Here is a 13,351-nt window from a genome sequence, read left to right on the forward strand (position 1 = left end):
TTTTTTTTTTTCGTTTTGCTCACATTCTTCCTTGTGCGGTGACAATCCTCTCTGTCAGCCTCTTTACAAACCTGATGGCAGAGAGGAAACGAATTTATTCACGAGAGACTGGGGGTGTGGTGACAGCGTGGGGGAGAGAATTGAAATGTGTAGCGATCTAGTTGCTAAGGATAAGGGTCAGAGTCAAATACCCCAAACCACCATGCCACAGTGTTTCTCAAAATGGATCTGTGGTGAACCAGAAAAATTAAGCTAAATGTCTTATTAAAGATATAAACAGCATCAATGCCAGTTTTGTGAAGCACAGCAATGTTAGAGAGACAGCACTTTTTAAGCGTTTCTGTGTGACTGTGTATAAACACGCAGAGTATTTATTTAGCTTTCAGTTAGCCCTGAAGAATAAAAGTGACTCTCTTGTACAGATAATACGTCATGATACAATTCCAAACAACATAAATTTATAGATGAACGGTTCTTTTGGAGTAGAATCCAAGTCTTCATTCGCCTTGCCCCATCATTGTTAATGCTTATGTTTTTTCTTAATAGTGACCATCTCGACTTTTAAAATAATTCACTAAACATTTGTCTATTTATATGCACATTTCTGTGTGGTGAGATCAGCAAATGACTAACTTCTGCTTCTCACGGAAAGGATGTAGCCTGTATCCAGAATAGCCCAACAGCAATGGGATGAATTGGGTGAATACATCTGGACACATCTGGGAACATCAGCTCTTGTAACCAGGTCACCTGAACCACTGAAATCATGTACTTAGAAGAATGATCATTTGGCCAACATCAAAGGATGAACTCATTCTATATTTCTGAATTACTCTAGTATTGTAAATTTATGGTTTTGGTCTTCATGAATTTAAAACAAACATTAACTACTTGATAGATCTCTTCTAAAATGTACTGCAAAATAGCCCAGCTTCCTAAATGGACTGCAACAGTGACATCTTAGGAGAGAGTGCCCTGGCTCCTAATCTCAATTCTTCCAGGACATATGGCCTTGAATAAGTAATTTAACTCATCCATGCTTCGATCTCTTTATCTGAAAAATGGCAATGTGTCCATCCTGATTCTAGATTTAAAAAAATATTTTAGTACCTCAAGAGTTATCAGAGTTTGAGAAATCCAGCTATTCATGATACTCCTTTGGCCAATTTTATGACAACTTTTATAATCTTCAATATTAATATGTACTAAGTATGTTAGACAGAATAATACCTCTCCCATCCAAAGATGTCCACATGGAATCTCTGGAACTTCTGCATATGCTACCACACATAGCAATCCAAGTTTATCCTGCATTATTCAGTTGGGCCCAATGAAACACAAGGGTCCTTAAAAGTGGTGGCTGAGGCAGAAGACACAGCATCAGAGTAATGGGATGTGAAAAGGACTTGACTGGCCATTGATGGCTTTGACGGTGGAAGGGGCCATGAGCCAAGATTTACGCAGTCTGTGTAGAAGCTGGAACAATGCTAGAAAACAGATTCTCTCCTGGAGGCTTCAGAAGGAATGCAGCCCTGCTGATAACTTGATTTTAGCCCAGTGAGATTTGTATTGGGCTTCTGAACTACCAAATTATAAGATAATAAATTTGCACTGTTTTAAGCCATCAAGTATATGATAATTTGCTATAGCAGCCATAGAGAACTAATATACCAAGTTTCCACTAGTGTTATAGAAAGTGATTTACATTTCGTAGGCTTACAGTAATTTAGCTTGTCCAAATTTCCAGTGCTTATAAAGTGCTTATGTTAGTGGTAATATAATTGTGCCAAGTACTGTGCCCAAAAGTCCGAGTCAAGTATAGTGGCTACAATAAACTTCCTAGGGTGAGGGGTGGAGTAGGGGGTGTAAAAGCTTTAAGGAAGCAGTTTATTGATATGAAATGTTCAGCACTTAGGACAGTTCAGCCATACTTAACAGTTTTGAATCAGTACCTTGGAGAGAGAACAGGACACATTCTTTCACAGTAGATTATCAAGATAAGCCCAACTGGTCAAATATTCTGTGGTGCCAGCCTCTGTGGAGATCTCTGAGATTTGGAGATTAGGCTGATCATAACTTAAGAAGGAAGTGTAAAGTCACCTCATTTTGGAGTAGCTCTTGCCTCATCATCAAATTCCCTCATCTGAGTTTTGACAAAGCCAGCAGGAGCTAAAATGTCAGATTTACTCTGACCCAATGCTGCATACCACATGCAACTTCTGTGAAATTTCTTAGTCAGAATTGCCTTCCTTATGTCTCCCCATGTGCATCACAAATTCTACCTTGAATCTCATAGCCCTTGCTTATAATCTGTTTTTTTACGGTCTAGCAATGCTCTTGACTTAGAATGAAAGCAAGAGCATTGCTAGACTGTAATACAGGCTCATTACTAGAAGGCTTGGATGAAAGAAGGTATGATTTTAAAAAAAACCACCATGTATTATCCATTCATTCAGTTAATAGACAATATTTACTTACTGCCTATCATAAGCCATGTACGGTTCTATGTGCTAGAGATAAAGACAAAAATCTTACTTTCACAGGCATGTTTTAAGAATAAGCAGGCAGTAAACAGCCTGATAGATAGATTAGTTAGGTTGGTAGGTAGGCAGGTAAGTAGGTAGGTAGGTAGATAGATGATAGAATAATATCAAACAATGATTTACTAAAAAATGCAAAAGCAAGTAAAGAGACTAGTTTAAATGTCTGTATGTTCCCCTTCCTTACAGGCACAAAGTCAGATTGCAGTTGCGGTGAGATAGGGTCATGTGATTAGTCCTACTCATGAGGAGTGAATGGCACTGATGTGATTCAAAGCTGACTATTTAATTACCAGTGTAAGAACCTCCAGGAGCTCCCCTTCCTTCCAATACAGCAACTGGCAACGGTCAAGAGAGAAGCTCTACAGTCTAGGCCCCTGAGTGACTCCAACTAACCATAGTGCATGTAGAGTGGGGTTGTGAAGTTAAACTTTGTTGTTTTATGCTGCAAATATTTGTCTTTCCCTCCACAACATAATCTATCCATTCTGACTGATAAAGACAGGGAAGGCATGTCACTAAGGGGCTAAAATTTCATCAGAGACCTGAATAATGTTAATAAGTAATCAGTGTTAAGTTCTGGGGTAGGAATATTTTGGACAGTGGAAATAGCTGGCATAAAGGCTTTGAATTAGTCTCAAACAAGCTCCAAGAAAGCACTGCACAAATCTGAACTAAGCTTGGACATGGATCACACCTGCGAACAATGCCAGTTTTTTTCTTGTCCTATTTCTTACTTAATAATTTCTATTTCTTCACATACTAATATTTATCTGGAAAAACAGGGTAGATGTTTGAACCAATATCTTTAATTCTTAAAAATTCAAACCTAGCGATATAGCTGAGGATTTTATTTCTTTCCTATACAATTATTCTATTCGGGAGCCGTCGCTTTTTTGCCATTTTCCTGACACCACAGCCCAAGTTATTCTCACAATTTTCTTTGTCACCCAGGGCAATGCTTAGGAGTCCAGGCAGCCTCAGAATCACTGTAATATCATTTTTCATCCATTTGTTTATTAAATAAATATTTATTAAGCAACTATGATATGCCAGATTCTGGACAAACCACTTGGGGTAAAATGGTAAACAAAGATAAAACTTACAGTGTAGTGGAGGAGACAAATATTAAGAAAGTAATTGCACAAATTCAATGGGAAATGACAACTATGATAAATGTAATGAAATAGAGGTCATGTTGCTCTGAGAATACATAATAGAGAGATTTGAATCTGCCAGAGAGGTCAGAGAAGGGTTGCCTAAGAATGTAAAGCTTGAGTTGACAACGCATAGTGAGGAGGAATTAATCAGCTGAAGAGTGAAAGAAAATATTTGCTAAGAAAAAGGAACCACAGGTCAAATCTCCTGTGGTGGGAGAGAGCATGGAGGCTAGGAAAAAAAAAAAAAAGACCCAGTCTGAATGAAATACGGAGATTTATGGGATGTCTGACATGAAAAGAGATGAGTCGGGCAGGCATGACAGAGGGAAGCCACGCACGGAAGGATGGCCTTGTTTAGGACCTCTGTCTTTATAATCGAGTCGTGGGAAGCTATTGGTGGATTTAAGAGGGTATGAGGAAAGATGACTGTGATCAAATATGTTAAAAAATGTTCTGGCCGCAGTGAGGAGAATGGGTGGGAGAAAGGTAAGAGCAAATGTAGGTGGGTTGACATGACCCTCACCTAAGACCAATGAACAGGGGATGGCAGCTTCGGGGCACTGTGGTGGAAACAGAGAAAAGTGATGAACTTTAAAGTATCCCTGTGATGTGAAGAGTGGATATGGTGGAGGAAGAGGGAGATTTCTAAGCTGACTCTTTGCAATCTGAGGGGACGATGCCACTGAGTAAGACTGGAAACACTGGAAGAGACCAAAGCTCGCAGAGAGGGGTTCCATGTGGGACATACTGAATTTGAAGGACCTTTCAGACAAACAAGAGGCATGACAAACAGTTGAAATTACAGGTCTGGAACTCAAAAAAAGGTCTAAGCTAGATATATAACTTTGTGAGCCATTTGTTCCTCCTGGGAGGTAATGGAAGCCTTGGGCAAGGCTGACACTGCTCAGGGAGAGAAGGTAGAATGAGGAGGAACAAAAGCAGGAAGACAGGGGACTAACGGAAGACTAGCATGGCAAGCAGAGAAAGAGCAGAGGATGCAGAGCAGGAACCAGAGCTGGACCAGGACAAACATCAGGAATTCTGGGTTCCCGTCCACCATAGTCCAGGGACAAGGCTTTAAAAAAATAAGTTCTCTGTAAGAGAATTTGCTTCACAAATTAATCATTCAGCTTATCTGAATTAGAGAAGGAAGGACAGTTCTCATCTTCAAAATGGGCTGCTTCTCTTTTTCCCATAAGTTGTCCCAAAGTTGAGTGTTTATTAACAAAGACTTGTTCTAAGCACATGACCATCACACGCAGTGCACTCAGGGATACGCAGGTGATTAATGTACTCGTGGGAACAGGACATCAGCTAGCCTTAGGTTTTAAGACTGAAATAAAGCAAGAACTTGGTCAGAAAAATAGACTTCCACCAAATGTAGTGCTTGGAACATATCTATATGCAAACAGATATCTCTTTTGATTTAAAAATACATGTTTAAAAAAAGACCATAAGATATGTTTCGTGGGGGAATTCCTCAGACATTTAGATCCAATTTTTTTTTTCTTTTTCTTTGTCCATGGAACTCTTACAGATTCTTTCATCTGACTGCCCAATGGATAGAAGATTAACTGCATCAAATTATAAAAACTGATGAGCAGGCATGCGGATACTAAGAAGAATGGTAAGGATGGGAAAACAAAGAAACAAACAAACAAACAAAGATAAGAAAAGATTGTCCTAAGGCCTCAAGAAGCCGAGTTCTCTGCGGCCAAGGCCCAAACATACAACCATTCTCATCCCAATATCCCTTGAAGCTTCTCTGGATTAGAAGTTGGCTAAATACTTTTGGGTCATTCTGATGATCCTATGGTTGAGTTATGTTAACTTTACTCTTTAAAGGGGCAGAGAAACTCATACGCATTTTAGACTAACTGCTTTAAAGGAAAAAAATGATAGCACTCAGTGAGTAAACTTTAGTCATCTTGAAAGCTAACCTTTCCTAAACTTCTCATTAACATGTGAGCTAGATAAATATATAAAGCATGGATTAATCAATGCATTAGATTAAAGGTCCCCAAACCCTGGGCTGCAGACTGGTACCAATCGGTGGCCTGTTAGGAACCGGGCCGCACAGCGTGAGGTGAATGGCAGGGGAGCGAGTGAAGCTTCATCTGTACTTGCTGCGGCCTCAGCTTCACCTCAGATCATCAGGCATTAGATTCTCATAGGAGCACCAGCCCCTGGCGCCACAAAGGTTGGGGACTGCTGTATTAGATAAGTCTTTCCTGCCTTTAGATATTAGCTGGGAGCACATTCAAACTTAGCATATTAAATTTAATGTCTTAGTTTGCTCTGGCTGCCAAAATACCAAACTGGGTGGCTTAAACAACAGAAAACATTGTCTCATGGTTCTGGAAGCTAGAAGTCTGAAATGAAGGTGTTGGCAGGGTTAGTCCCTTCTGAGGGCTACAAGAGAAGGATCTGTTCCAGGCTTCTCTCCTTGGCTTGTAAAAGCTGTCTTCATGTTCACATGGTGTTCTCCAAATCTGGCAAGAATGTCTCTAAATTTACCCTTTTCTTAAGGACACCAGGCATATTGAATTGGGGCTCACTCTAATGACCTCCTTTTAACTTGTAAAGACACTATCTCCAAAAAAGGTCACATTTTGAAGTATTGAGGTTCGCGTTTCGACACTATGAATTTTGAGGAGATACAATATAACCCATAGAACTTGTTATCTGTGCAATATGAAAAAGTAAATAAACTAATAAACGTTACACTTTCCACCTGCTGTTAATGTTGGTCAAAGCCATGCTATTTAAATTTTATTTTAGTATTACTGATGGGTTGCTTTAAGTTCACTTGCCTTATCTGCCTCATGTTCAAAAGCAGTGTTTAATAATTAATAATTAGCCACTAAGCTTCCATTATACTTATCACAGTCAGCCTGGTACTCCATTCTTCCCTAAATATCACCTCCTCTAATTCTCTTGTAATCTTCTTGGGGACATGGAACATACATTGATCGCCTGAGTACACTTGTTGCATCTAGCGCTGTGCTTTGTACATGATCAGTCATTAATAAGCATTTTTTTGAGGTGAATTGAATTGAAATTAGTTGAGATGATAAATTTGCTAGGTGACTATGGAACCGGGTGAAGGTAATTGACTCACAGAGGAGATTGCCTTAGTCTCATTTACCAAGTTCTAATTAAATAAGGTAATGAAAAACTGATAAACGGTGGCTCAACTAGACCAAGTCTATCTGTTTTGCCGCCGGGATGTTCATTGGCCTTGCATTCCAGGAGTGATTTTAATGAGCTAAAATGAACTCAAGGATTTGGTGGTCTGTCTTCTAGAGTCAGTCCGGTAGCATCCTGTACCTGGCTAGTGAGACTGGCACAATTAAAAATAACCATGCCTGACAGAACTTTCCCAAAGTCCAGCTGCTATTAATTAAAAGAAAAAAGATTAACACATATACATTGTACATAGATTCTACAGCGTTCACTAATCTACATGCAGGTTCTGATGTCATTTTAGGCGATTCAGGTCTCAGTTCTAGTATCATCTTCAAAGCTGCTTTCCTGATGACACAATCTGAAGATACTTCTCAACCTTACTCGTTTCCTGTCACTTTATCCTTTTAGAAACTTCCTTTTTTTTTGTGCTGAGCACTACTGAATATAATCTCTTATATACATTTTTTTACTATCTACCGAACCATGCTCTCCAACCTTCCACCTGAATACAAACTCCACGACAGCAGATACCTGGTCATTCTTGCTTCCCGATAGCTTGCTCATCAGGCCCGACTATGGCAGAAACAAGATATTTGACAAGTATGACTCTACATGACTCCTTCTGTTTCCCCTACACCAGTTGTCTGACTCTTCCTTATTCACGTCACTTAACCCGCAGTGGTTTGCTGGCTGTTCACCAAACACATCAGCTGCCACTTCCTGTCTCAGAGCCTCCGCAGTTACTTTCACCGCTAGATGAGAAGTTCTGACCGTGGAAATCTACATGCTTCATGCTTTCACTTCTTTTAGGTCTCTTCTCGATGCACCCATTTCTGCATAAAAGCCCCTCTGCCCCTGAGACACTGATGTCTTGCGTTGTTTTATTTTTCTCCATGGCATCAGTCACCACCGGACACAGCATCCATTTATTTTTTGTAATGGATGCTGTGACACACCTCTCAGATACCCCTTCAGGAACTAGACGCTCATCCTCCAAGCTGTGGAGTGCTGTCTACTCACAGATCACGGGTAATATACCTGCTTCACTTGACATTGTCCTTGGCTAAAAGAAGCTGTCCCCACTCAAGATGCTGTCCATTTCTAGGGGCAACTACATCAAGTACATGTCAGTGCAAAGGCCATCCCAACTCCAGGCCTCTTCTGGGGTTTTCTGAGGCCCTTGTTGCAACTGAGTCTCAGTTTAGCCTTTCTCTCTGCCCAAACTTGCTTCATTCACTCTCTGACATGTGGCGATCCAGTTAAACCTCTTGTATACAAATCTCCATTTCAGAGTCTGTTTCATTGGACACAGAAGATGATTCTTCCATGGAGTATAAGCTCCATGAGAACTGTGTCTTCATCTATCTGGTTCACTCTTACTCACTGTTGCATCTCCCAATGTCCAGAACAGTGCCTGAAAGGTGCTTGATTAATATTTGTTGAACAAATCAATGAATGAGAAGACAGTGGTCTCTCCTCGCAGAGGAGAATTTATGGACATAGATGGATTGTATACGCTTTTACTGGGGGACAATACAGAGTGGTTTCCAGGAGATGTATCCAACTCCTTTGAAGAAAGAATGCTGCCTCACTGTGAAAACTCCTATAGCTAATTTATCTAAGCACATCTTCATTCCAGTTTTTAATGTTCTCACAGAAACATCCAGTAACTCCAGTGTGATCTCATAGCTCATTTGACCTTCCTGGAAACTAACTGAAGAAGGCACATGAGCAATTATCTCTATTTTCTAAAGGATGAGACTGAAGATTTGAAAGGCTTGTCTGAGGCTACTTGTCATTAGCACATGGCAAAAGTGACACCCAAACTCAGTTCTTCTGAATTTTTGTGCCATGTTCCTTTTCATTCTTCATTAAGAATAAATCTAGTTATTAATGACTGTATTAATTTCATATAAATATAAATATTTACAAATACACACACACACACACACACATGTCTGACTTGCCAAAGTTTTATTTAAAACTTAATGTCCTTGTTTTAGTGACTAGGCATCCCTCTTTCATTAAGACTCACAAATTCCTCTGTAGACTTGAAACAAGTAGAAAACTAAATAAAAAGATTCTGTTGCTTTTAAGACTCATTTGCGAAGTTCTTAATACACACTGCAGGAAACAGTAATCATTATGCCATTGATCTTCACAAGTTTTCCCTCTAAGAGCCACCAATTAGTCCTGTTACTATAGAGATGTCAATATGACTTGTCAATATAACTTTCTTACATAAAGTGTGAATTTGAATAGAAGATGTGCACAAATATTCAATAAATTAAGGATATATTTCATATTGATATAGAGCTCTGTCTTTATGTACCCATGTATAAACACACGAAACAAAAAACAAATTCAATCAAGATGTGTATAATAATTCTAGTTAAGTAGTTTTTAAAAAGCACATTACATTCAGTATTTTTGACTAAATAATAGGTCACTTGATTCTCATGGCAAATCACTGGGAACATCTTATGTATGAAGGCACCAAAGCTGTTCTAGAGGGACATGTTTCAGAGGAACAGGTAGGCCGACATGCAGGGGCCATGATGCATGGCTCAGATTGCCTGCCGTGGTGAGCACAGCTGACTGATGACTAGGTGCTGATCCTCTGGTTCCACAGAGGCCGTGCTTCCCACAGACTGAACCTGGCAGAGGTGCCAACGCAGGCCAAGACGGTGAGATGTGGGGCTGCTGAAACTGGGCACTTTGCTTAGGGACTCTACATGGATCTGGCTGAATCTTTCTTGGAACTATGCTAACGGTCCAAGATTTTTTTCACTCAATCCTCCTTCCGTGCCTCAGTGAATAAAATTCCTGCATGCACATCTAGGCTCATCCCATCATCTGCTTCTCAGCAGATCCAAATTAATGCAAATGATAAAGATTTTACATATGGCAGAATGTCCCACCTCTACCTCACCATTTCTTACAGTCGAACACAAGATTCAACATAACTTTCGAAATAACCAGAGTTTTGACTAGTCCTCATTAAGTGTCCAACAGACATCCAGAAATCACTCCAGTGGCATCTCACACGGGCTACATACATCCTCAGGATGTGCAAAAATGATACTTTCCCTAATGAGCAATTCTTCTTGGTTAATTTTTGGTATGGTTATATTAGGAAAAATAACCATGGATGAGACTTCTAGAAATTGTTGCATGATGTAAACAAATGTAATATGATCTCTCTTCACTTGAGAAGAATAAATGATATGGAGCTCTAGATAAATGAAAGAAGATATGGGAGAATCCTGGGGCCATGCCCACTGTTAGAACCAACAAGAACCATCATGACCACCGGGCAACTGTGCCTGTTGCACATACTGGAGGGAGGGGTGTTATCTTCTGAGTGATAACCTTCCTCTGCAGTGATGAAGACATGCACCAGTTTTATTCCTTGATATACAGCTGGTTACATAATAAACCTTGTAGTACAACCACGAATCAATTTTTTTTCTGGAAACCATCTGTGTTTATGCTGATGTTTAGATAAGGATGTATGAGAAATCTCTTTTCAGTAGTCACTGCATCTTGGGACACACTTATCAGAGTCAGTATGTTAAAAGAGACCTGGGCACTTGGTCCCCCTCTACCGCTAATCAGCCATTGGCCTTTGGGTACATCACCGCAGGCTCTGTGAGTTAAAGTCCCCTCATGCAGTGTTGTAATACTCAGCATCCTTAGCTCAAAACATTATGCATATTCCAAGGAGTCAATGTGTTTCCAAGGGCAGTACAATTATAAAGGTTGAACAAGAATAAGAAGTATTTTGCTCTTTACAAAAACAGTCTATGTCATGAAATTGGCAAAATTTAAACTTTCCAGTATTCCACTTGTTAGAAAAAAATTGTACAATTCGAATATGGGGGGGGGGTCCTTTGACTTTCCTTGTGTGTTGTTCCTAGTGCACTGTGTTTGTATTAGCTAATGCTGGGTAGATCACTCCGTTTCCATTTACAGGCAAGCCTACAGATTTTTGAATGAATTCTCCTATGATTCATAAATCAGTGACCAAAGCACAAATAAATATTACCTGGACCTTAAATTTGAATCCTTTTTCTTTCTCCCACAACAGGATCCTGTAGTGACATTTACATTTCTGTTTAACATTTTTATTCCTCAACTAAAATATCAGCAACAAGATTACCTCTTCCAACCCCCGGGCTTCCATTATCTATTCTAACACCAGGTCCAATATGTCTCCTTTTTTCTATAACCATGGCCAATACGCAAGTATTTTTACCTCACCTTTTTCACAGACAGGTCCTCCAAATAATCCTCCCCACACTTTTAGTTATGTATTTCTTTATTTCACTGCCAAATCACAGTTCTTAAAGCATTAGTTTGGCAATGTAAGACTCCTACTCTGAAATCATCAATGATTTCACATTGGATGAAGAAAGTTCATCCTCTTTAGCCTGACACTCAAAGCCATTTACAATCTGATTCACACCTTTTCAGCAATATTTGCCATTATTCTTCTCCATCAACATTTTTCTGTGGGGAAAAAAAAGGCTTACCCACTAATTTCAGAATTAAGGTTACATCCTTCCACCTTCTTGTTCCTTCTCTCCAAGAAAGGCTCATTCCTCTTCAAATATCACTAATTTTTGAACTTGAAGGGTCTTCAGAGATATCTAAAGCCCTTCATTTTAAACAGAGATATAGAAAGATTAGGCAGACCCAATTTTTACAGTGACTGAAAGCCCCTATTCCAGACCCACAGTTTAGAAATCTGAAGTCTATGCTATTTCCACCGTCCATCACTTGTCAGGGAGCTGGCAACTAACATGAGGCTAATACCCAGATTCGTGGATTCTAATGCAGCATTCTCAGAGACCTAACTCGAGTGTGACTCTGTCGTCAATCCATCAAGATTAAGCCAGTTGGGAATTTGCTCTATCTTTTCTGAATCTCTATAGCATTTTTACTGTCTCTATAATTCACCTGAATATTAACCTTTGTGGTGCTTTGTGATATCTCTTAATTTTTCCTATCGATTTTTTAAATTACAAAAGTACTAACTACTCGCTATAATAAACTGGAACTGCCTGGAGATGTATGAAGAAAACTCGGAAAGACAACTAACTACAAGTTCCCCACCCAGAGTAAAAACTGCTAAGAATGTATTATGGTTGAGAAGTATTTTTCTATGCATCTGCTAATGTATATAGTTAGTGTAGCTAGTAAAAGCCAGTCTGTTCTTCACAGAGCTCACATTCAATCTTCTGCATCTAGTATCTCTTTTTTCCTCTTCCCCCAGTGTGCATATGTACATGTGCCTTTGCACACGCACATACGCACACATCACACTTGAATGTGATGATATATATGTGTGTGTGTGTGTGTGTGTGTGTGTGTGTGTGTATATATATATATAAAATCTCTTGAATTGTTTCCAATGTTTTGCTATGACAAGCAATTTGATGATGAATTGGATATTTCTACTCGTGTATAGAATAAATAACATTTATTAAATTTATCAGAAAGGAATTGTTGTGTCAAAAATTTAGATAAAGTTTATAAGTTCCCCTCCAAAATTCACCAACAGTACATTTGAGAATTTATTTTTCCTCATACTCACCATTCTGTATGTTTCCAGTTTTTACCAATCTGACTGATGAAAATGCTAATGTTATTATAATATGTATGTACATACTTATGTATCTATCTATCTATCTAGCTATCTCTTTTCAACTGTTTTTAAGCCGCATTTCTTTTTCTGTATATATTTCCTGTCTTGTATCCACTTTCAACATTTCTTCCATTCTTTCTCTGAGCTTTCTTTTACCTGTTTTGCTATGAGTTAGCTTTGTTGAATGATTTCCCTTTTCAAAGTTTGAATGAGAACTTAAGATTGAGATTTTCTTTGTTTCTTAGGGAGTTTTTAATACTGGACTTGCACAGAGTAGGTGTGCAGTAACCTCTTACAGTTTGCTTTTGTATGACAGATTGTCAATTCTGAAAGGTGAATTAAACAAATAAGAGATAACTGAGGATAAATGCATTTGAATTACAGAGTTGAGAGGACAGACCATGTGTGTGACAAGCCTTTCTCTAATCTAATGTCATGTCTCTACAGCCAGGAGTGCACAGCCCTGACTGGACAGTAAGTTTACACATCGCGGGTTGTAGAAGGTGGTCAGCTTTAAAAATTTCATGGAGTTAGGGATGTTCATCTCCTTCACTGACCTACAAGACAGTGATGCCTAGAAAACAATAACCTTCTTCATTATTTATTCCACTGTCTACATCCCTCTCCACTCCATAATGATGCACGTGTTCAAGCTCCTCCCTATTCTGTGTCTTCGTGTTTACATTCATATCATGTTTTTGGCAGAAAACACGAACTACACTTGCATCAATCAGTAAGAGTCCAAGACAGTTCTTTTTTCTTAATCGGATGAGACAATACCTCATTCTTTACATGCAGATGAATGAAAAAAA

This window comes from Pteropus vampyrus, unplaced genomic scaffold (assembly GCF_000151845.1).
Source record: "Pteropus vampyrus isolate Shadow unplaced genomic scaffold, Pvam_2.0 Scaffold48, whole genome shotgun sequence".
In the NCBI taxonomy this organism is placed as follows: domain Eukaryota; kingdom Metazoa; phylum Chordata; class Mammalia; order Chiroptera; family Pteropodidae; genus Pteropus; species Pteropus vampyrus.